At 43.5% G+C, this 21,938-nt stretch overlaps 1 protein-coding gene across 6 annotated transcripts in view; it reads left to right on the forward strand.

The window, feature by feature from the left end:
• Positions 1 to 21,938, forward strand: part of Cux1 (cut like homeobox 1) — a 324,514-nt gene that overhangs the window by 109,473 nt on the left and 193,103 nt on the right. The window lies entirely within an intron of this gene.

Here is a 21,938-nt window from a genome sequence, read left to right on the forward strand (position 1 = left end):
AGTATATCTGAGATTTTGAAAGTGATAACATCCGTATCCATGTGTGTATATATATGGAGGCCAGACGCTAACCTCAGTTTTGGTGCTCAGATGCTGTCCACCTTGTATTTTTGAGACAGAGTGGCTGGCTAGTGAACCCCAGGCATGTACCACCACACTGGGACTTTTTACATGGCTATCTGGTTCTAAGCCCAGGCCCTCGTGCTTGCAGGACAAGCACTTAATTGACTGAGCCATCTCTCTGGCCCATCATAGTAACAACTTATTAGGAGGTAAGGCAAAGGGCTTTCTTTTTCTCCCCAGCAGTAGTCTACCAGCACAGCCCTTGAGGGTAGGATTTCTGGGAGGAAAAGGAAGCAGGAGTACCCAGATCCCTGTAGAGGCAGATGGGTCCTTTCAAGAAGTCAGGTCTCTCCTGGGCTGGTGTCCTGGAGCTTAGGATTGGGAAATATGTCTGCCCTGACCTGTCCTGAAAGTGATTTTGAGGGGGTTGACACAAGATCTGACAACCATTCAGGCTCTTCTCTTGGACCCCAGATCTTTTCTTCCATGTTTTGCCTACACTTCTGCATCCTCCCCACTTAATTGCCATCCCATACTCCCAGAGACTTGAGTCATGGTCTTTTCTTTATTCTCCTACATAGCCTTGAAGCAGGCCTGGGAAACTATCGCCCACAGTTATACATTGCAGCCTATATGGTTGAGAACTAAGAGTAACCTCCATGTTTGAAAATGGATAAATAATTGGAGAGCTCTTGTCTAGAATGTTCAAAACTCTGTGCTCTACTCCTAGTACTGCCTAAAATGGAATAGTGGCTTACAGCCAGTAATCCTAGTACTCCAGAGATGGAGGCAGGGGGATAAGGGGTTCAGAATGAGCCCTGTTACATAGAGAATTCAAAGTCACCATGGGATACATGAGAACCTGTCTTTATTTACTATTTGAATGTATACGCACGTTTGCATGAATATAAACCACATATGTGGGAGTGCCCTGGAGGCCCAAAGAGAATGTTAGTACCTTTGGTGCTGGATGAAATTACAGGCATTTGTGAGCTGCCCCTACCTGACACACACTGTCTTCCCAGATCTCAGAATTGATCTCAAATCCCTGATCTCAGAACTGCTATGGTGTAGGCTGAGACTGCTATTGAGTGGTAGAGTGTTTGGCTAGAATGCATAAAGCCCTGGACTCTGTTCCCAGTGCTGCATACACCAGATGTGGGGTGCAGAACCACGGGTCCACTTTTTTTTTTTTTTACCACACTGATGTATATAGATTTAATGTGGTTTCAAGCATGATGCAAGACTACCATCTATCATCTCTTGTACTTGTTCCTCATCCCACACTGAAATGTGACTAATTAACATTAGGGAGACAGAAACAGGAGGATCTCTGAGTTCTAGATCAGCCAGGCCTACATAGTGAGATCCTTTCTCAAGAAACAAAACAAAAATAAAATTTGATTGGAATCCACTTATGCTCATTTGCCTCCTGATAGTCTCCTACTTACAAAAGCTTCTCTCTCTCTCTCTCTCTCTCTCTCTCTCTCTCTCTCTCTCTCTCTCTCTCTCTCTCTCTCTCTCTCTCCTTCTTTCTTTCTTCCTATCAGTTGCTTCCCTTGATGACAGACTACTCATAGTACCCTAAATATGCATGTTCCTGGGAAGTCTGGTCCCTAAATTTCAAGTCTCTGAAAAGTCTTGCAGAAAAGAAAGTTACTTAATATGGATTAGTTTGATACCCTGAAAATTCACTAACCATAACATTGTTTTTGTCTTGATCTGCTCATATCTTTATGTGAGGAATGGCAAACTCACATGGTAAATGATAGTCAAATACTACAAGCTTGTCAGTACATTCAGCCTCTTGTACTTCTCAATTCTGCTGTAAGCCTGCCTTATACCATATGTAAGTGGTGAGGGTATCTATATCTTTATAAAACATATATTTAAAACAAGTAAGCAAAGCAAGCAGGATACTGATAGATTTGGCCCTCAGGCTGTTGTTGATTGAACAGTGATTCCCAAAGTGTGTTCTTTATCTGGGGAACTTGTTAGAAATGTATATCCTCAAGTCTTCAAGGCTATAGAGGTCAGGCCAGCATCGTCGGCACCTTCACCAGCCACTGTGTTGAGGCTGACTCTGGTGTCCTGGAATGTTTCTCCCCTAGTAGTTATTGTATGGGCTGTTGAGTCCCTGCTGCTGTCACCAACTTCTATGTGGAGGTGTCAACCCAACAGTATTTATGGAGCCCTAACCACCTCTCCTGATCTGTTGGTTTCCTTGTCTGCACTCCACAGTCATCATGTATACTACCTGCAGGCTTTCATCTTTGCACATGGGCTCTGCAGTTGGGCATTGTGCCCACCTCTATGTTTTTGCAACCACCAAAGTGCATGCTGAATATGACTAATATTAATGCTGTTAGTACTTGGGGAAGCAGAAGAACTGCATTGTGAGCTCTTGTGCCTGATTGTGATCTGTGGTCCACATGCTGTGTGTCCCTGTGTGAGGAGGAGTGGGGAAGTGGAGTCAGCAACTCGGGGGTTCCTGATTTTCCATGATTCTGAGAAGTGCTCATGGTGGGAGGCCTTGCAGCCGTTTCCTCTTCTTACTCCACTCTGACTCAGGGATTGATTGATGTTTGGAAATTGTGACTCATCTTGTTAGGAAAGGAACAGGAAATTTTCTTCTCCCCCGTCCCCCTCCCCATCAAATAGGTAATAAATAAAGGCAGCTGAGATCACATTTGGTGCAGTGGGGAAGCTGCAAGTACAAGGCTGGTTTTCATAACCAGACACTTCTTGCAGAAAGATGCCTGAAGAAAACTCCGTGTTTTTGTTCAGTCTTAGTAAAATTACAGAGTTGCTCTGTGGGTTTGCCCCCTTTGGGAAGATCTTTGGGGAATTTTATACCATCCAAGAGAAGTTCACTTACTTTTTCCTTTAAGAGATGTGGGAGTGGGCCGCACCACCTCTGAGTTTCCAAGTGAATATACAGAGTGGTGAGTAACGATGGTTTAAACTAGTGCACTAAATGTGAAAGAGTAAGATGTTCCAGGTTTACATCATGAACCAAATACAGATTATTTGGACTGTAGGCTGAGGCTCAGCCTGGTGCCAGGGTGCTGGCGACTGTGGGTCTCCTGTTTTGTCTCACAACATCAAGTAGTCAAGTGGATGCCCAGCTTTTGCTTGTAGGAGTCACCTTCTAGGCACTAAGGAGATAGCCCAGTAGATATGAGCTGTATCTGTGTAAGCAAGAAGACCTAAGTTTGGATCTCCAGCACTCACATAAAATACAGAACTTTGACATACCTATCTCAGTGTTGTGAGGGGTGGGGCAAATAAGAGGGTCTCTGGGGCTTGTTGGTGGAGCTACCATACCTAGCTCCAGGTATAGTGAGACCGCCTCTGTCTTGAAGGAATAAGGCAGAGCATGATTAGAACAGAACAGTTAGCATCTTTCCTTGGCACATGTTCAAGGATGGACACACACACACACACACACACACACACAATGTGCTCATATCACTGTGGTGTTGGAATACCTGAGGAACATTTTGTATCTACCTTTTCATGCTGTCTGTGTTCAGTGTGGCCTAAATTTTTTAGATTCTTGTGGGTAATTTAGGGGAAAAACATTTCAAATTGTGACTCAAAATGAGGGTTTTTATAAATGGTGACCATTGGAATTATCTTATTACGCCTATCCTTGTTACTCGCTAGGCTCAATAGCCAATGTGACACAAGAAGGGCCTCTTCCCTGGGTTTTGTACCACCTGCTGGAGTCTAAACAGGTGCTCTACCATTAAGCTATGTCCTCAGCCCCTCATTGGGGGATTTTAGGCAGGAACCCTACCACTGAGCCACGCCTTCAGCATTTTACTATATATAGCAGACTCGTGGTGCACACTGGTACTATTTTGTATCCTTTGTTGATGGGAAGACACTGTGGCATAGATATTTCATGTCTTGCCACATAGCTGTTTTCAGATGGCGCACACTTGACTCTATCAATTGTGACCTTGCCTGGCAATGACAAGCAGCAAGTTACACACTTCACTGTCTCCCATGATGTTGTGAACTGTACTCTCACCAAATAGAAGGTGAATTGCACAGAAATACTTGAACTTAGAAGATGTTAAAATAAAGTTTTCCAGTGCTTTGCCTAGAATCCTCCAGGAAGAAGCTGGGGTGTGGCTCAGTAGTAGAGTGCTTGCCTAGAATCCTAAAGTGGGGGCCTGAGGATGTGGCCACTAATAGAAAGCCTGGCTAACATGCAAGAGGCCCTGAGTTTAATCTCCATTTCAACACCAAAAAAAAAAAATGTAGAGAGAAAAATAGAGCCAATATGGTGGGTAGAAGTCAGCATCGTCACCTCCTTATCATGGTATATGCTGCAGCCCCCATTTGAAATGAGTATTATCTTCGGGCTCATAACACCACTGTGAACACACCCATCTTGTCTGCAGGCAGGTTTATAGGGTCTTTGTGACACTGGCTGAGGTAATTTCCTTTTCTGTGCTGGGTTCAGCTTGTGCAGAAGCAATCTGGTTATATTTGGCGCCAACTAACTTGTTGGGGAATGACACCAGATACACAGATTAGGATCTGACTCATAGTATATTCAGTTCAAATAGGTCAGTTTTTAAAAACTCAAATGGATTCCAAATCAACTTTTCTCTCAGAGATCTTTTTAAAAGGGTGGATGTTTGCTTGAGTCCCTTTTGAAAATGCACACCTGATGAACTTTAGATTTCTGTGACCTGCTGATTAAGAATCAGTGTTCAGGGGGGAAGTTCAGCATGTTATATGAACAAGAATATGTGCATCTTGTGCTTTTCCCACACTAAAAAAAATGATTGAGTAGGAGGGAGGTGATAAAGGGTAACAGGAGGCAAAAATGTCAACATGCACATATACATGTATGTAATTGCCAATGAATAATGGATTCAAAAAGGGGAACAACCTAATGTCCCAAGAAGTATGTTTTTTATGGCAGATTAATTCATTGAAATTATATAAGTGAAATTATTTTCCAGGAATGTTTGTTAAAAGCAAGAAAAAACGGCCAAGCAGGGTTGTATACACTTGTATCACAGAACTTGCGAGACTGCTATGGGAAGATCCATGCTATCTTGGCTACATAGCAAGACCATGTCTCAACAGCCCCCAACCCTGAAAAAATGACATGGAAAGTATTATGATATGACCTAATATAAGAATTGCAGATGTTTTCTCAACCTAATTTTATGGACCACACAAATGCATGCAAATATTGGAGTGGTGTGTGACATGGGCTAGTAAGTACAAGATTGTGTGTCTGTCTGTGTGTATGTGTGTGGTGTGTGTAATGTGCCATGTGTGAGCTAGTATACATGTGACATGACATGATGTAGAGATCAGAGAACAACTTTCAGAAGTCAGTTATCTCCTTCCATTATGGATTCTGAGTGCCAGACTCAACTTGTTTAGCTTGCACAATGAGCAGTCTCACTTGCAGAGCCATCTCACCAACCCATCTTTCTAAGACAGGCCCTCTCATTGGCCTGGAACTTATGAAGGAGGCTAGAACCACTGACTAGCAAGCTGCAAGGATCCACCTGTCTCCGCCTCCCTAGCTCTGGGATCACAAATGTGGTCTACCACACCCAGCTTTTTTTTTTTTTTTTAAAAAAAAAACAACTTGGATTTTTGCAAGGTAAGCACTTTACTGACTGAGCTATTTTCCCCAGCCTCCCCCAACATTCTTAAGTGGGAAATAGAAGTTAGCAGAGCCAGATTCTAGGCCTTCAGAAACCTAACCTGCTATGTATTGACTGGTTTGTGGAGGGTAAGTCCATGCTCAGTGTTAGCATCCAGTTTGTTAAAGTTGATACAGTGGAGTGGTGCCTTGCAAAGTGCTCAAAAATGCTAAGATCAAGAAAAGGGAGCCTATTGTTGAGACATCCATCTGGGGTATTCCTGTTGGGGTTATGTTGCTGAGCCTTGTTACATGCAAATGTTTGCATATAAATAATGTGTCCTTCCAGAAGTTTAAAACCTAGAGGTGGGAAGGGGTGTACAACAAAACAAACAAACAAACACTAAAATTGGGTGGGTATTGAAATTGGATGGATGCTGGATAAGGAAAGTCTGTCCAGCAAACCCCGAGGGAGCTAAGGAAAGGGGGAAAGGAAATGTCATGTGAACTGGGCGCTTACTGAGACCCTGAGTGACATGTTGGAGCTGCAAACTTGGAGAGCATTACAAGACAGAAGAACTCGAGGACCTGATTGGGTGGGCAGGTAGCCTAAAAGGCAATTGTTGTGTGGCATGGAGGCTTTAATTTTCGTTTGATGAGGTGCCTTTATATCTAGTAGATACCATTTTTAAATTTTTATTATTTAGTCTTTTTCAGTGGAGAAGGTGGAGGTCAGCTGGGAGTTGAACCTAGGAGCTTGTGCTTGCTGGCCAAGCACTGTCCCACTGAGCCATAGTATCCAGCTCCTCACTGGGATTTCTAGGCAACGGACTATCTCTAAGCTGTATCTCTACACTTTTTAAGTTTCTATTTGAGTTCAAGTTCTCATTAAGTTCTTGAGGCAGGCCTTGCATTTGTAATTCTCCTGCCTTAGTCTCCCTGATATCTTTACTTTAAGGAAACACAGATATCTCTCTCTCTCTCTCTCTCTCTCTCTCTCTCTCTCTCTCTCTCTCTCTCTCTCTCTCTCTCTCTCTCTCTCTCTCTCTGTGTGTGTGTGTGTGTGTGTGTGTTTTAGAGTATAACAGTTAGGAAGCATGACTCGCATCATTTCTGGACTGCCTTTTCATCTTACTCCCTCATATGTTCTATATACAGCTTGCTCTGTATTCCCTTGTCACCTCATACCATAGTAGATTTTTTTATAGTCTAGTCTCTAAATAATTTGTCTTTCTGGTCATTTTCCCATTAGAGATGACTCTCCCTAACATGGGCATTTGTCTGGTTTGAACACAGAGCCCTGGATATCCCATCCTCAGTACCAGCCAAAGCCCTTCTGCTTTTTTGGGTGCTGTGAATCAGGCAGGGAAGGAAGCTCACATCAAGCCTCTAATTATTTCTATTGAAACTGATGATATTGAGGGTGGAGTGCATAGCTTCATCCTCTGTGTGTGCATGTCTCTTTCCCCTTGTACAAGAAGTATATTCTTTCCTGTCGTGTTTGTTCCTGCTTGATTGGGGAGGCTGCTGTTTTCATGGTTTAATTAATGGGAACATGTTCTCTTTAGGATCTAACCATGGACAGATTTTTCTGTTTGAACATGGCACAACGTGTGGACCCTTTTAAGCCTAGTTACACACTTACCTCTTTATAGGGCAATAACTAGATTCATTTTGCAACCCTTTTCAGAATAGCATTGTTGTTAGGCTGTTTTACTGACACAGAGATGCCCCAGGTGGCACAGCTGCTTCACAGGCACATAGACCCTTAAAGTGCATTTTAGGGGATGTTTTGTATCAGGCTTCCACCCTAGACTGAAGTCACTTACTATGCGCCTGAAGGTTCTTTTTAATATCTTTATATTGTAATTTATCTGGGATGTTTTATTGTAGTGAAGCTCCCTGTATTTGTCCTGTCCTGTTCTAGGTTTTTGCTAAGGAAGACTGACATTTGTTTTGCATAGATTTTGCAAAGGGACTAACATTAAATCACACGACTAATTGTGAGGTCCTTTTTCTTACCAAGGAGCTGTGGCTTTGGGGAAAACTTAGAAAGATCCCCTTAATATGTTTTCCTCTTCCTGCCCCCTGCCCCCTCTTTCTCTCTGCTTCTTTATAAAAAAAAAAATCAGGTATTCGTAGGTGTGTGGATTAATATCCAGGTCTTCAGTTCGGTTCCATTGGTCCTCCTGTCTGTTCTTATGCTAATACCAGGCTATTTTCAGTACTGTTGCTCTCTAGTAGAGTTTGAAGTCAATGATTGTGATGCCTCCAGAAGTTCTTTTATTGTACAGAATTGTTTTGGCTATCCTGGTTTTTTTGCTTTTCCATATGAAGTTGAGTACCATTCTTTTGAGGTCTGTGAAGAATTTTTCTGGTATTTTGATGGGCATTGCATTGAATCTGTAGATTGCTTTTGGTAAGATTGCCATTTTTACTATGTTGAGTCTACCTATCCAAGAGCATGGGAGATCTTTCCACTTTCTTCTGGTGTCTTCTTCAATATCTTTTTTCAAAGATTTAAAGTTCTTGTCATATAAGTCTTCCACTTGTTTGGTTAGAGTTACTCCAAGATATTTTATGCTATTTGTGGCTATTGTGAAGGGTAATGTTTCTCTGATTTCTTTCTCAGCCCTTTTATCATCTGAGTACAGGAGGGCTCCTGATTTTTTTTTTTTTAGTTAATCTTGTATCCTGCTACATTACTGAAAGTGTTTATGAGTTGTAGAAGTTCCTTGGTTGAATTTTTGGGGTCGCTTATGTAAACTATCATATCATCAGCAAATAGTGAGAGTTTTACTTCTTTTCTGATTTGTATCCCCTGATCTCCTTTTGGTGTCTTATTACTCTAGCTAGGACCTCAAGAACTATATTGAATAGATATGGAGAGAGTGGACAGCCTTGTCTTGTTCCTGATTTCAGTGGGATTGCTGTGAGCTAGAAGATATTCTTTTCCTGAGCTTTTCTTTTTTTTTAAATACAGCTTTAACTCTTTGGCCAGGTGGCCCTTTCTTCCTCCTTTCCTGTAAATGTTTCTTTCTGGTTGCCTAGTTTAAACAGGGAACTTGAGCAAGGCATTTCAGTGTAGTAGGGAGAGAGCCCTGAGATGGCCGTGTACAGAGGTAAAGGATAATGGTTGTGGGCAGGGGGAAGCTTAGCCCTTTGGGTGGGGCTGTGTGGATCTCTAACAGGGACCCACAAGGGGTTAGGTTTGCAGGGGTGGCAGTGAGGAACCTACCTCACAAACTTTCAAATTGGAGAACTTGGGAGTGTAGTGGGGCATCCAAGCAGAGCTGTCTAGGCGACATGCCAGTCCTCAAGAATAAAGGTGTGAGTCTGGGTGTAGATATAGCAACAGGTGCCATCCATGTGCCCTTTGTTACCTGTGTCCATGGATTATGGGGAGTTTAACTTTTCCTTTCTTGTGTCTTTTGATGATCACAAGGTTATTGTGAGGACCCAGCTCAGTATACATAAAATCTCTCTTTAAAATGTGTTTAATTTTATTTTTATATGTATAGGGCCAAAAGAGGGAATCAGACTCCCTGGAATGAGTTACAGATGGTTGTAAGCCACCATATGGTGCTGGGAATTGAACCTAGATCCTCTAGAAGAGCAGCCAGTGCTCTTAAACTCTGAGCCATCTCTCCAACCCACAAAAACCACTTTTGTCAACTTTGGACCATCTGTATTAGTTATCACCCTCATCATTAGCCTTAGGTGAAAATGTCATTTGCACAACCATTTGGGAGGTGAGGCCTATGGCAGCCACATGGAAATTCACAGTGCACAGCATCTGTTTGTTCCTTTAGCCCTAGGTCAGCTGTTATTAGAACAACGGAAGCTGTATATTTTAAAAAAGCAGCCAAGCTAGCCACACTTTGAAGTGTTGTACAATCATTGAAAATTACGCTGGTAGCAAGTCTGTAGAACAGGCAGCAGGATAAGGAGAGGGAGAAAACTTAGGAAGGGCACCAGAGCATTATCACAATCTCAGAAGAGATGTACTGGAACTACTTGAAGAAGCTGTGGTGGAGTACCAGCTGGGCCCCTAAAGGGCAGGACCTCAGCAATGTTCTCTTCTGCCTTTAGCCTGCTTTAAAAGTACTGTCATGGGGCTGGAGAGATGGCTCAGTGGTTAAGAGCATTGCCTGCTCTTCCAAAGGTCCTGAGTTCAATTCCCAGCAACCACATGGTGGCTCACAACCATCTGTAAAGAGGTCTGGCGCCCTCTTCTGGCCTTCAGGCATACAGACAGAATATTGTATACACAATCAATCAATCAATAAATAAATATTAAAAAAAGTACTGTCATAACAAATATTACCTTGGTCACCAGGAACAAAATAAGCACTAAGGAGATGACTTAGTGATTCAACTGCTTGAGGATGGGAGTGTGGATTCCCAGCACCCACCTAAGTGTTAGGTAGGCTACAAATGGGGATGGGATGGGACGGGACTCATGGAGCAAACTTGCTAGCTAGAGTAGATAGCACAGGGTTCAGCAAGATACTCTGCTCAGTAAATACAGTAGAGAGACATCCAGCATAAACATCTGGCCTCTATGCGTACACACATGCATGTGTACTTGTACAGACATACACATTACACACCCTAGACACAATCGAAAAGAAATAAACACTCCCAACAGAGTATCCTTCTTCATCAACAAGGAACTGGCTAATTAGAGAATCGGAGAGACATTTAAAAAAAAAAATTCCTACAATTCACCTTGCCTCAAAATGCTATCTTTTACCTGGCATAACAAACATGCACCTGGAATGTAGAAACAGGATACAGAACTGAAATGTTCCCATACAGAGTCTCAACTTGTTTTCCTCTTTGCTATCTTCTACTTAAATTTATGACGTGCATTTTTTTTTAAATTCTAGCACTCAGGAAGCAATGACTGGCAGATCTCTGTGAGTACAAGCCCTGCCTCATCTACATAGCCAGTTATAACTAGGCCAGCCAAGGCTGGATGGTGAGACCCTGTTTCAAAAACCAAAAACACCTTTTTTAGTTGCTGGCACAAGACCAAACTAGTCAACATTCTAACATGGAAGGGGGAGAGGTTTGTAGGTCCCTACCTCCAAGGAAAATTTAACAATTGATGGTTTCTGGGAAGAGGGAAAACAGACCTTTTAAGGGTGTGGCCTCTGATAGGTGGACTATGCTTCAGTGGATGGCTTCATGCCTAGGAATATATGGTCAGCACAAACTAGTGGGTTATTTAATTTAAAAAAGAAGAAGAAGAGGAAAAGAGGACATGAACTGGGGAAGAAATAGATCAATCTGGAAGAAGGGGGTATGATTAAAATACATTGTATGAAATTCTCAATTAATAGAATATTAAGAAAGGGTGGGGTTTTTTTTTTGAGGCAGTATTAATGTAATGACTGGCCTCAAACTCCCCCAGTAGCTGAGGATTACCTTTAACTCCTGATCTTTTAGCCACCATCTCTCCAAGTGTTAAGATTACAGGTATGTGCAACTACCTCAGTTTATTCAGTGCTAAGTTTCAAACTCATGGCGTCATACATGCTAGGTAAAGCTCTCTACCGTCTGAACCATATACTAGCTTCTTCTTTAATTCTTTTTGATAGTGAAGTTTGGTCTGTATTTCAGTGACTGCTGGTCCTGTCAATTCTCCCTCTTCTTACACTTCTTGAAAGTACTGTGTGCTTGCGTGTGTGCATGCGTATATGTGTGATGTGGTGTGCCATTCCTTGGAAGACAGAAGGCAAGGATTGTGGACAGATTGGGGGCTGATCTGAGTCTTTGTTGTGATTCAGCCACCCCTAGCCCATTTCTCCTTCTGAAAACAACCGTCAATTACCTGTTACCCAGTCAGCAGGAGATGATATCCTTAATTTTTTTTTTATTTTTAGCTATTTATATATGTTTGAGTGTGGGGAGGGGTATAGGTGTTACCAGAGGCCAGAAGAGTATGTTAGGTTCCCTGAAGCTAGAGTTACAGCTGTGTGCTACCCTATGTAGCTGTTGGGAACCTAATAAGAATTGTCTGTAAGAACAGTTTACACTCTTAATAGAGAGTATCTCTCTAGCTCCGGGAGCCTTTTTAACTTGGTAGGGACTTATTTAGTCCAACTTCTCTTCACATTAGCAATTGTTACTCTTTGAGTATGGAACAAACCCCATCACCCTTCATGTGTTTGAACGCTTGATCCCCAGCTGTCAGTGCTGTTTTGGAAGGCTATAGACCCTTTGCGAGGTAGAACCTCATTAGAGGAAATAATTCTCTGGGAGCAGGGCAAAGGGCCTTGAGTCTTAGACCTTCATTTCAGTTCCCAGCCACTGAGAGATGAGGAGGTAAGGAAGCCCAGCACATGCTCCTGCCACCTAGCTTTTCCCATCACATCCAAGTCCTTCCCTTGAGCAGTTTCCCTTGAGATATTTGATTGAGCCTGGGATATTGTTGGGCCATTATGGAGAAGTGACAGCATGAGCTTGGACCCCTGGGGTTTTCCCCAAATTTTATTTATTTATTTATTTACTCATTTATTTATTTGATTGTTTTAGAAATCACAGTAAACAGCAAATTGGCTTGGATAAACTTTTCCAAGGATAACCCAGAATGCAAGGTACAGAAAGCGTTTGTCAGAATAGACTAGTTAGCAGTTAACTTTAGGAAACCCTCTTCTGGATTTCTAGTTCACATTCTTCCACTCTCCAGTGTCCTCATGCCTGGGAGGTGCTGCATAGTCATAGTTGAGAGTCACACATCAGAATGACTCTCACTACCCAGTCTCCACTTACTGTATGACCTGGGACAAGCCTCTTGACTTTCTGTGCCTCATGTCTTGTCAGCTGGCCTCACTGGGCTAGCCTTGTGAATGAGATGTCTTAAAACAAATAGCGTATTCAGTACACTTGGCCCACGAAATGAGCTGTGTGTTTGCCATTGACTTGGGATGTGTTGGTACACAAAACATCCAAGGGCCAGGGACATAGTTCAGTGGTAGAGTACCTACTTATCATGTACAAGGCCTTCGGTTCAATCCCCAGTACTGCTGTTTTGGGAATATGAGTGTGTTTGTTTGAAGATGTGTGTATACATGTTCATGCCTAAGGTTTCATGGGGTGACATTTCTGTATAACCCTTGCCTCCTCTGCCTGTGTCCTTCCTGACTTGCAAACAGCTGTCAGAGACGAATCTTCTTCAGAAGCATCCATTGGCATGCTTCTGTCCTAGGTACTCTTAGAAATAGAACTCTGGATGTGAAGAATCATACCTGATATACCTTTGCAGGTCTTACCCAGAAACCATCCAGAAGAACAAAGCCATAGTCCTCTCCAGATCTCTGCAGGAGACTCAATGTGTCTGCTCTGCCACAGATTCATGAAGAAGGTTATCTCTGCTCCATCCATGGCCCAGTGAACTGTGACTTAGAAATAGAGTCCATTATGAATACAGTTCTAATATACTCTAATATGGCCTGAAATACACCTGTCAGGACTTAATATGATGATAATCTTACCTAGGAGATCTGAAAATACATCCCTGGAAAGATGGTATGTGATAAGTTTTAGCTGTTATAATTTACTGTGTTGAGCTGCCCCTGTAGGTAGAGTTCCACCTGGTGGAGGGGATGTCTTTGGAGATACTAACCAGGGCATTTTGGAGTTTTCCCACCAATCTGGGTTTTGTGAGTAGTAGTGGACATAGCCAGATAGCTTTCCTTAGCCTGTTGCTCCTCAGTAGCCTCTCTTCCAGCCTCCTGTCTTGTTTGTACAGGATACTGGGTACATGGTAAGCCAGGAACAGACAGGGCCCTAAGGATCACATAACTAGTATCCCTGAGGCAAAACTTACCTCCCTGACAGCCAGCTCTATCCTATAAGGCATAGAGCCCATTATGGTCAGTTCCTTTTCCATTCTTGCCCAGAGGTGCTCCCTGACTCACCACAGCTAGTCTGCTGGACTTCTGAGGTCTTTCAGCCACCCACGAAGGCTATGACCCCAGATGGTTTAATGGCCTATGATTTGCTTCTTTTTATTCTTAGAAGGGAAAAAAAAGCTACCTGTTGTTTTGGGTTCTTTTGTATCATCTACTGGGTCCTTTAAATGGGGAACACTCTGGAGAAAGGACTTCTGGGACATAAGGGACTAGAAGCAACATATATTAAACACACTTATGGATCGCAGAAGAGGAGAGAATGTGAAAGGCATGCCGAGGGAAGGGTTTTGTGGGTAAGCAAGCCCACACCCCCAAGTGGATCACATTGTAAAGAGATGAGAATAAAAGAAAAGAGGCAAGAAAGAGCAGGGTCATTTGTGCCTGGATTTATAGTCGCTTGTCCCTGAAAGTCATTCTTACCATTGTTACCATGATTTTTTTGCATCCAGGGGACACCTGGCCTCGATGTGGCAAGTGTACCATTGTCATTAGTGTTTTCAGGGACCAGGCACTGTACCAAGTAACACGAGCACAGCTAGAATGGGGCTAAGCTCACTGTTATGCATGTTGTGGCATAGTCACATTTATGTTCCAGAAAGCCCCGCTTCCCCAGTTCATACAATGGCAGATACACATGATCAGTCAAGCTGTGACAGAATTGCTGGATACTACACAGCTGGTGCCATTCCCCTGGCATCTCTTAGTGTCACTAGGGGCCGCGGGCCCTTGTCCTCCTGGTTCCCAAATCCTTACTGAAGCACTGTCAAGAATAGAAGACATGCTTAGTTCTCCATGACTGCCCTGATTCTGCAGGTACCAGCAGGATCAGCTCCTTGGGGCCTAGCCTATTCCCCAGCCAACAGCCCCTCCTAGTCTTCACTGGGGAGTGGTGTGCCTGGTGTATTGACACATGGTTGGCACAGGAGCCTTGTGTCTGGAAGTTTAGTCATTTCTCCTGTCACTCTTCTCTGAAAAGCAGTGTTAGAAATAGATGTAGTTTCTTATTACCGTCTGGTCTGGTCCCTGAAGCTGATTTCTGCAGTGTGATGGAAGTGTGCTCATTCTCCATGTTGGGACTTGGATTATGGAGTCAGATATGTCAAAAGACCAAGGCTGCAGGACCACTTAGAAACCTACCTGAGGTCTGGAGGTGTAGTTTAGCTGGTAGAGTGTTTATATAATTTGCATGAGGCCCTGGGTCCATCCCCATCAGTGAATAAACAGGGTGTGACATGCCTGTCACCCCACCATTCTGGAAGTGAAGACAGAAAGTTCAGTTATCCTCTGCTACATAGAAAGTTCCAGACTATTCTGGGATACATGAGACCCTAGGTTGGGATTATTTTTAAAGATGCCAATGACAGATTAGCCAGTGTCTTCTAGAGCCTTCACATGGAAAGGATCTGTTGCATCCACACTGGCCCTGCTGTGTAGCTCCTAGCCCTAGCTACCTTTGGAAGGGGTTATTTGGAATCTTTCTCGGTTTAACACATTTATGACTTAGTTAAGTCTCTTCCAATGACTAATAAAGCCCCAACAGCTTCTAAAATACCATGCCAGTCCCAAGATGGACTGAGAACTAGATTCTGTCTTTGTTGTGAAAGATTTGAAACTGCAGGTTTTAGAAATCTTTAAAAGCGCCTTGCTTGTATAATGTTCATTGAACCCAAATTCTTTCTCAAATAATGGCATCACAATGGCTCTAAAAAAATTAAGTGACTTGTTCAGTTTGGTTGTATCTTAAATGCTGGAAAACCACAAACACAGGTTCTGTAAGCTGAGTTTAATTAAACTACATCCCTAAAATGATTCGTCCACATGAAGGGGTGGTTTGTGTACCATACTCTCTGAAAAGATCTGTAAAAGATCCCCAGAAACACACAATTGGGATTTATCCTAGACAAATTGTTTCCTCTCTCCAGATCCCTTTCCTTATATAAACCATGAGACTTCAGGGACTGGAGCACCCCAAAGTCCTTGGCATTAACTGCTTTTCAAGGTATTAGCAACTTGAAATAATCAGAATGTGTTGCAGTTTTATCCTTTGTTTTCTGTCTTCACATAAAACGAAGGAGCAGAAAACCTTGGTTCCAAATTGGAACACTTGCCTAGAAGCTCCCAGTGATGGACTGGGGTGTGGCTCAACAGTAAATTACCTGTCTGGAATCTCCCAGTGAGGGACTGGGGGTGTGGCTCGTGGGTAGAGCACTTACTTAACAGCACAAGTCCCCTTCCTTCTCCAGTGCTGAATAAACAAATCAAATAAGGACAATACTTCCATATTTAATGCATATCAAAAGGTGGCCACCAGGAGACCTAACTCTCTGTGGGTTTCTTGGTCTGTCTGGTAAGTCCAGTGTCTCTATTGTTTGCTGTCTTTGTTGTTGTTTATGGTGCTAGGGTGGAACCAATGACCATGTGCATTCTAGACAACTGTCTCTGTCTCTTCCCCACCTCCCTGTGTGTGTGCGTGCGCGCGTGTGTGCGTGCGTGTGTGTGAGTGTGTGTGCGTGTGTGTGTGTGCGCCCGCCCTTAGGTTGTCCTTGCTACCTGAAATGGAGACTGAGGAGTGGTGGTGAAGATCAACACTTCAGAGATCGACCTTGGATCTGTAATTGGCAATTCCTTGGCTATGTTGCTTTGGGTTTGGGTACTCAGCTCTGACTTCTCCTTCCTCAGGAGTAAAGGGACTGGGAAGCACCCACAGGCCCCTAGTCTATTGTAACAAGTCCTGCCCATGGTCTACCCAGACTGAGAGCTTATCTCAAAAGTACTTAAAAAAAAAAAGCCCCGGTGGGCATGTGCCCTGAAATTCTAGTGCTTGGGAGGTCAACGGGTGGATCACAAGTTCTAGGCCAACCTGGGCTCATAGTGAGATCCTTTCTCAAAACATACACAGAATAGATGGGTGTTGTGACTCCAATAAGCAGAGTGATTGCCTAGCCAGCACAAAACTCTGGGTTCTACCCCAAGCACCACATAAACCAGGTATGGTGGTGAATGCCTTTGAACTTAAGAGGCGGTGGCAGAAGGATCAGGAGTCCAGATTCATACTTGGCAACATAGAAAATTTGAGGCCAGCCTAGGCTACATGCAACACTGTTAACAAAAAGGGCGAGGGGACAGATACAGAGACACCCTGAGTTTAGGAGATCAAGTCATACTCCTGGAATTCACGTCTGTTTAGGAAATTGGAATTCTCCCTGTAAAGAGCCCCCCCTTCACTGCGAGTGCAGCCTGGCACGTCCACCTCTTCAGCATGGGGGTTAAAGAAAGCCTCACTTTTTAATAACTTAGAGCTGAAGACATCCAAGTCCTCCCAGCACTGAAATAGTTGGAAGCTTGAATTTTAAGCCTCTTTTGGCCAGATCAAAGAAACCTAAACTTCTAAAAATACCAAATTAGCTTTTAAAGCATAGTTTCTATCTTTAGTTGAAATGTGTGCAGTGTGCTCTTCTGGAATGTATTCAACTGTATCCAGAGAAGTTAGCACCTACCTGGAAAAATGAGGTGTTTGGCCTGCAGTAATAACGAACTCTTCAGCCCTTGGCCTCCCCTCAGCAGGACTCAGGATTCCACAGGATAAATGCCCCTTCCCTTCTTGTGAATTATCTCTATCTTCTTGTTTGGTTTTTGTGCCCAAAAGAGGCACCAATCTCCAAGTTTGTTTGCTTGTTTATTTTTTAAGGTATTTCGAATTCATATATCATCATTATATTAGGACAGTGTTTTTCTTTGTAAAATAACACTTTCCTCCTGTATGTGTATTTTTGCTCTCTCTACCCCCGTGGGTATGCATGAGTGTGCAGTGTGTGCAAGACCAGAGAAGGCGTTCTGCTCTATTCTTTATTTTCTTGAGACAGGGTCTCTCACTGAACCTTGAGCTAGGCTGGTAGCCAGCAAGCTCCAATGATCCTTCTGTCTATGATCCTCACAGTACTGGAACTGCAGGTATGTACAAGGTCACACCTAGCTTTTTACATGGGGGCTAGGGATCTGAACTTGGTCTTCATGCTTTGCAGCAAGTGCTCTTACCCACTGATCCAACCCCCCCCAGCCTAACTGTATTTTTTAAAGAACATTTTCTTGTAATCATATAATGTTCTTTAAGCCTGTTTCTCCCCTCCCCCTAGTGGTGCCGTCTTTGAGACCCAACATGAAATGACATGTTTGAGAGTATTGAGTTTGCAAGTCATATAGCTCAGAGCGCTTATTCCTACCCAGGGCAGACTGAAATATTTGTATTTGGGTTTCAAATGTGTTCTGTGATGTGTACGCAACAGATCGGCCTTCCTAATTGCTGTGCTTGTTAACATTCAAATGAGGTTTCAATCTGGAGCCAGAATTGAGTGGCAGTTGCAGAGAGTGTCCCAGAATCTTACTGAGTGATGTGGGGCAGGAAGCCTGAGGTACAAAACTTGAGACAGACTATTCTCAAAGAAGTTGGTAGACTTGACTTTCAATACTTCCCTGACACACACTTGATTTAGACAGAACTTCATGCCAGGTGTCCTGTGTGGGCTGCTCAGATCCCACAAAGGGGACCTCAGGTGTCAACAAGGGGCCATGCCCCCGGGGTGGCAGAATCAGCCTTCTAGAGTAGATAGATTCAAGTCTATCATCTTGGATTTGTCAGTTTCTGGTCGCAATCAACCAACCCATGGTCAGCTGACTTCCTTGGAGTATAGAGGTGCCTGGTGTCTGGAGATGGGGACCTTGGGTGGGATTTCTGCCAATTTTGCCTACAGTCGAAGGGAAGTGAAATGAGCAATTTGTCCTAGGCACCTACTTTGTACATGGCTGATCCCTGCTAAAGACATCAGCTAAATTGATGTCAGTGATAGCTTGGGCAAGACAACTTCTCCATTATGTATCTGAGAAACTGAGGTCAGACAGTCACTATCCTGCCCAAGCCTGTGACAAACCTAATACTGAGTCTGAGTTCACTGACCCCAAGTATCATGCTCTTGTCACCATGCCATGACTGACCTTCAGCTGTCTGTATTTTACTGAGTTCTGCAATTCCCAACAGCTTGCCGAGGGAGAGTTGACTCAGGGTGAAGATCAGGGCAGGGACTAACACTGGTGGGGGGGGAGGGGGAGAAAGGAAGTAAAATCAAAGACTGACTAGCAAAGCGGTGGTGATGCACACCTTTAATCCCACACCCTGGAGGCAGAAGCAGGTGGGTTTCTGTGAGTTCCAGGACAGTCACAGCTACACAGAGAAACTGGTGTTTTGAAAACTCAAAGCCCCTCCCCCCCCCAAAAAACACAGAAAAAGCAAAACCCACATGCAAAAGCAAGAACTGACAAGCAGACCCTAAACTGGGCAGCTTTTCAAAGTACATCCCTGGTCTTAATACTCTTGATAAAGATGAGTCATGAATTTGACCATACACGTCCCAAAAGCCAAGTAGATGAGACCTACTGTTCATGAGCTAAAAACAGGGTATGAGTAGAGGCGAAGCATGGCTGCTGTGGTGTGGAGGAAATTCACTCTCCAAGATGTCCATGAAGGGACATGTAGCTCAATGCTGGTTATAAGTTCCTGGCAACTGCTTGCCATGGTGTGTATGTATCTTGTAGTTTAATAGAAATACCTTTCCATTTATCTGTAAGAAGAGGAAAAGAACTCCCCCGGGCTGTGTTTTGTTCAGTGAGGGTGACTGCTGAGTTCAGAGTCACAGCAAACAAAGCCCTGGTTGTTGAGAACTAGAATAGAACTCCCTATCCTTATATCTGCTTGTTTCTTTCTTTGGGGTACATACATGCAGTTTGTAGACAAGGTGGTCTTAAGAATTTTCTTGGTTGCCAGGCAGTAGTGCATGCATGCCTTTAATTTCAGCACTCAGGAGGCAGAGACAGGTGGATCTCAGTTTGCTTGGTCTACAAAGTGAGTTCCAGGACGGCCAGGGCTACACAAGGAAACCTGCCTCCAAAAACAAATTTTGTTGGTCAGCTGGCTTGAAGGGATTTCTGGGAGGGAGCAGCTATCAGGACCAGAAGGCATTGAGTCCCTTGACTCTGAGAGTGGCGGTTACTGTTTGTGCTGTCCCAGTGCGCCTTCATCATCTCTGTCCAATGTATTCCTCTGCTTGGTTTAGCCAAGAAGGAGAAGACCTCCTCATTCCTCACACTTTGGGTTCTGGTTCCAGCATTTTAGCTGTCCCGGGTCTATGGGTCAATCACATGGAGGAAGCCATATAGACACTATCTAGTGAGGTATCAGTGGCTGTAAAGAGGAGTCTCAGGTCACTGTTGTATAGTAGCTGTCACACAGCTCTGTCTTCACCTTCAGGGATGTCTCCATTGCATTGCCTGTCGCTACTGCCCCACAGAGTTTTTGTTTTTTCACGGGTCTTAGGAATCCAACCCAACTTTGTATATGTGCTGGACTGCTAAGCTACCCCCAAACCCCTCACTGGGGGATTCTAGGCAGGTGCTCTACTACTGAGTCACACCCCAGCTTGTCACTGGGGGATTCTAGGCAGGGGCTCTACCACTGAGCCACACCCCAGCCCCTCACTGGGGGATTCTAGGCAGGGTTTCTACCACTGAGCCACACCCTAGATCCTCACTGGGGGATTCTAGGCAGGGGCTCTACCACTGAGTCACACCCTAGACCCTCACTGGGGAATTCTAGGTAGGTGCTTTACCCATGAGGCACACCCTAGACCCTAATATGACTTTAAGGTGCAAAGCTCTGCTTTATATTTTTGGCTTCTTTCCTTTGACTCTAAAAGTGGTGCTTGGGTTCCTGGGATTACTTTTCATGCAATTTAAGTCACCAGTTATACATTCTACATCTTAATAGAGAAGCACCAAGTCGTGCCACTTGGCCCTCATCCTTCAGTGTGATTTGGTCATGTTAGGCATACTTTGTTTGGTGGAGGACACACCCCTTTGGGTTCTTTTTGTATCTTGAATTGTCCTCTTAGCCCTCAGCTTTCAATGCCACTGACCCAGCCAGACAGAGTGGTACAGACCTATCAGTTGAAATCCTCATTTCACAAGTTAGACATCAGACCCACAAAGGACAAGTGGCTTGGCCAGGACACCATCCTTGAAAGTCTCAATTCCACAAGCTCTCCTAAACCACATTACTGAGTTTAATTTTGTTCCCATCTTCACAGATTGTTAAGAAATGAAATTCCACCTTAAATCCCAAAAACTACTGATGAAATTTGAAGTGTTATGAAATGATGAAAGAAGCAAGAAGCTAGGAAGTGTGAGGGCTTTGCATCCTAGCTTACAGGAAACTAATGAGTGGGAAATTCTAATTTAGGCGACTTGGGAAACATCCTATGTTAAGAGATGAAAGTCCACTATATTGGGATCTAATTCTATAACCTAAATAAAGATGGAGATATATTACATGTTGGCCTTTTCCACCAAGTACAATGTAGCAGACTGTAAGGAGTACCTTTTGTGTTATAGAGAGGAGAGACTTATGGCAGTGACAGCTAACAGGATTGGAGCCTGGGCTATATTTCCTTAAGTTTTATAGTAGGAATACATTGTGTAGTAGTCCAGCATGGATGTTCATGCCTGTAATCCCAGCAATCAGAGAGCTGAGGCAGAATAATATAGCCTTGAGTTGGAGGCCAACCTTGGTTACAGAGTGAGATAGCTCTCACAATGCAAAAACAAACAAAACAAATTGGTAAGGTGTGTGTGGGGGGCATCTTCCAGTACTACTACCCAGTGATAATTTGGTGCCTTTGATCATCTTTTTCCTGATAGATTTCTTGCTTTGTCTTGTTGTTTGTTGGTTTCTAAAGAATATGGCATTTATTCATTGTATATTTCATCTTATGTATATTTCCCCCAAATCCACCATTTCCCTTGTCACCATAAATATGTCGTCCTACCTGGGATTGCCACTGTGGATTATCAGTTTTTATGTGACAACAGTTTTACGTTGAGGTGCAGGGATCTATCTCCTGTCCCAAACTGATAGCTAATTTTCACAATGCAAGCATTATTTTGTTTGCTTTTATTATTTGGTTTGAGTTTATTGGAGGGGGAGTTGGGGGTCTTGTTTTTGTTGTTTTATTTGTTTTTGTATTTTCTAGATAGTGTCTTGTGTGTTTCATGCTGGCCTCAAACTCAGTATGCAGCCAAAGGTGACCTTGAAGTCCTGCCTCCTCCTGATCTGGGCTTACAGATGTGCAGTGCACAGGTGTGCAGTGCCACTCCAGCTCAATGCAGTGTTCTTTCAGCATTCTAATCGATGGCAAAGACTTACTATATTGCACAGTAAGCCATGAGTTCAGTTCCAAGTTCTACAGGGAATTTAGAATGTTTTTAAAGGTAAGAAATGTGCA

The sequence above is a fragment of the Microtus pennsylvanicus genome, chromosome 1, assembly GCF_037038515.1.
Source record: "Microtus pennsylvanicus isolate mMicPen1 chromosome 1, mMicPen1.hap1, whole genome shotgun sequence".
Classification (NCBI taxonomy): Eukaryota; Metazoa; Chordata; class Mammalia; order Rodentia; family Cricetidae; genus Microtus; species Microtus pennsylvanicus.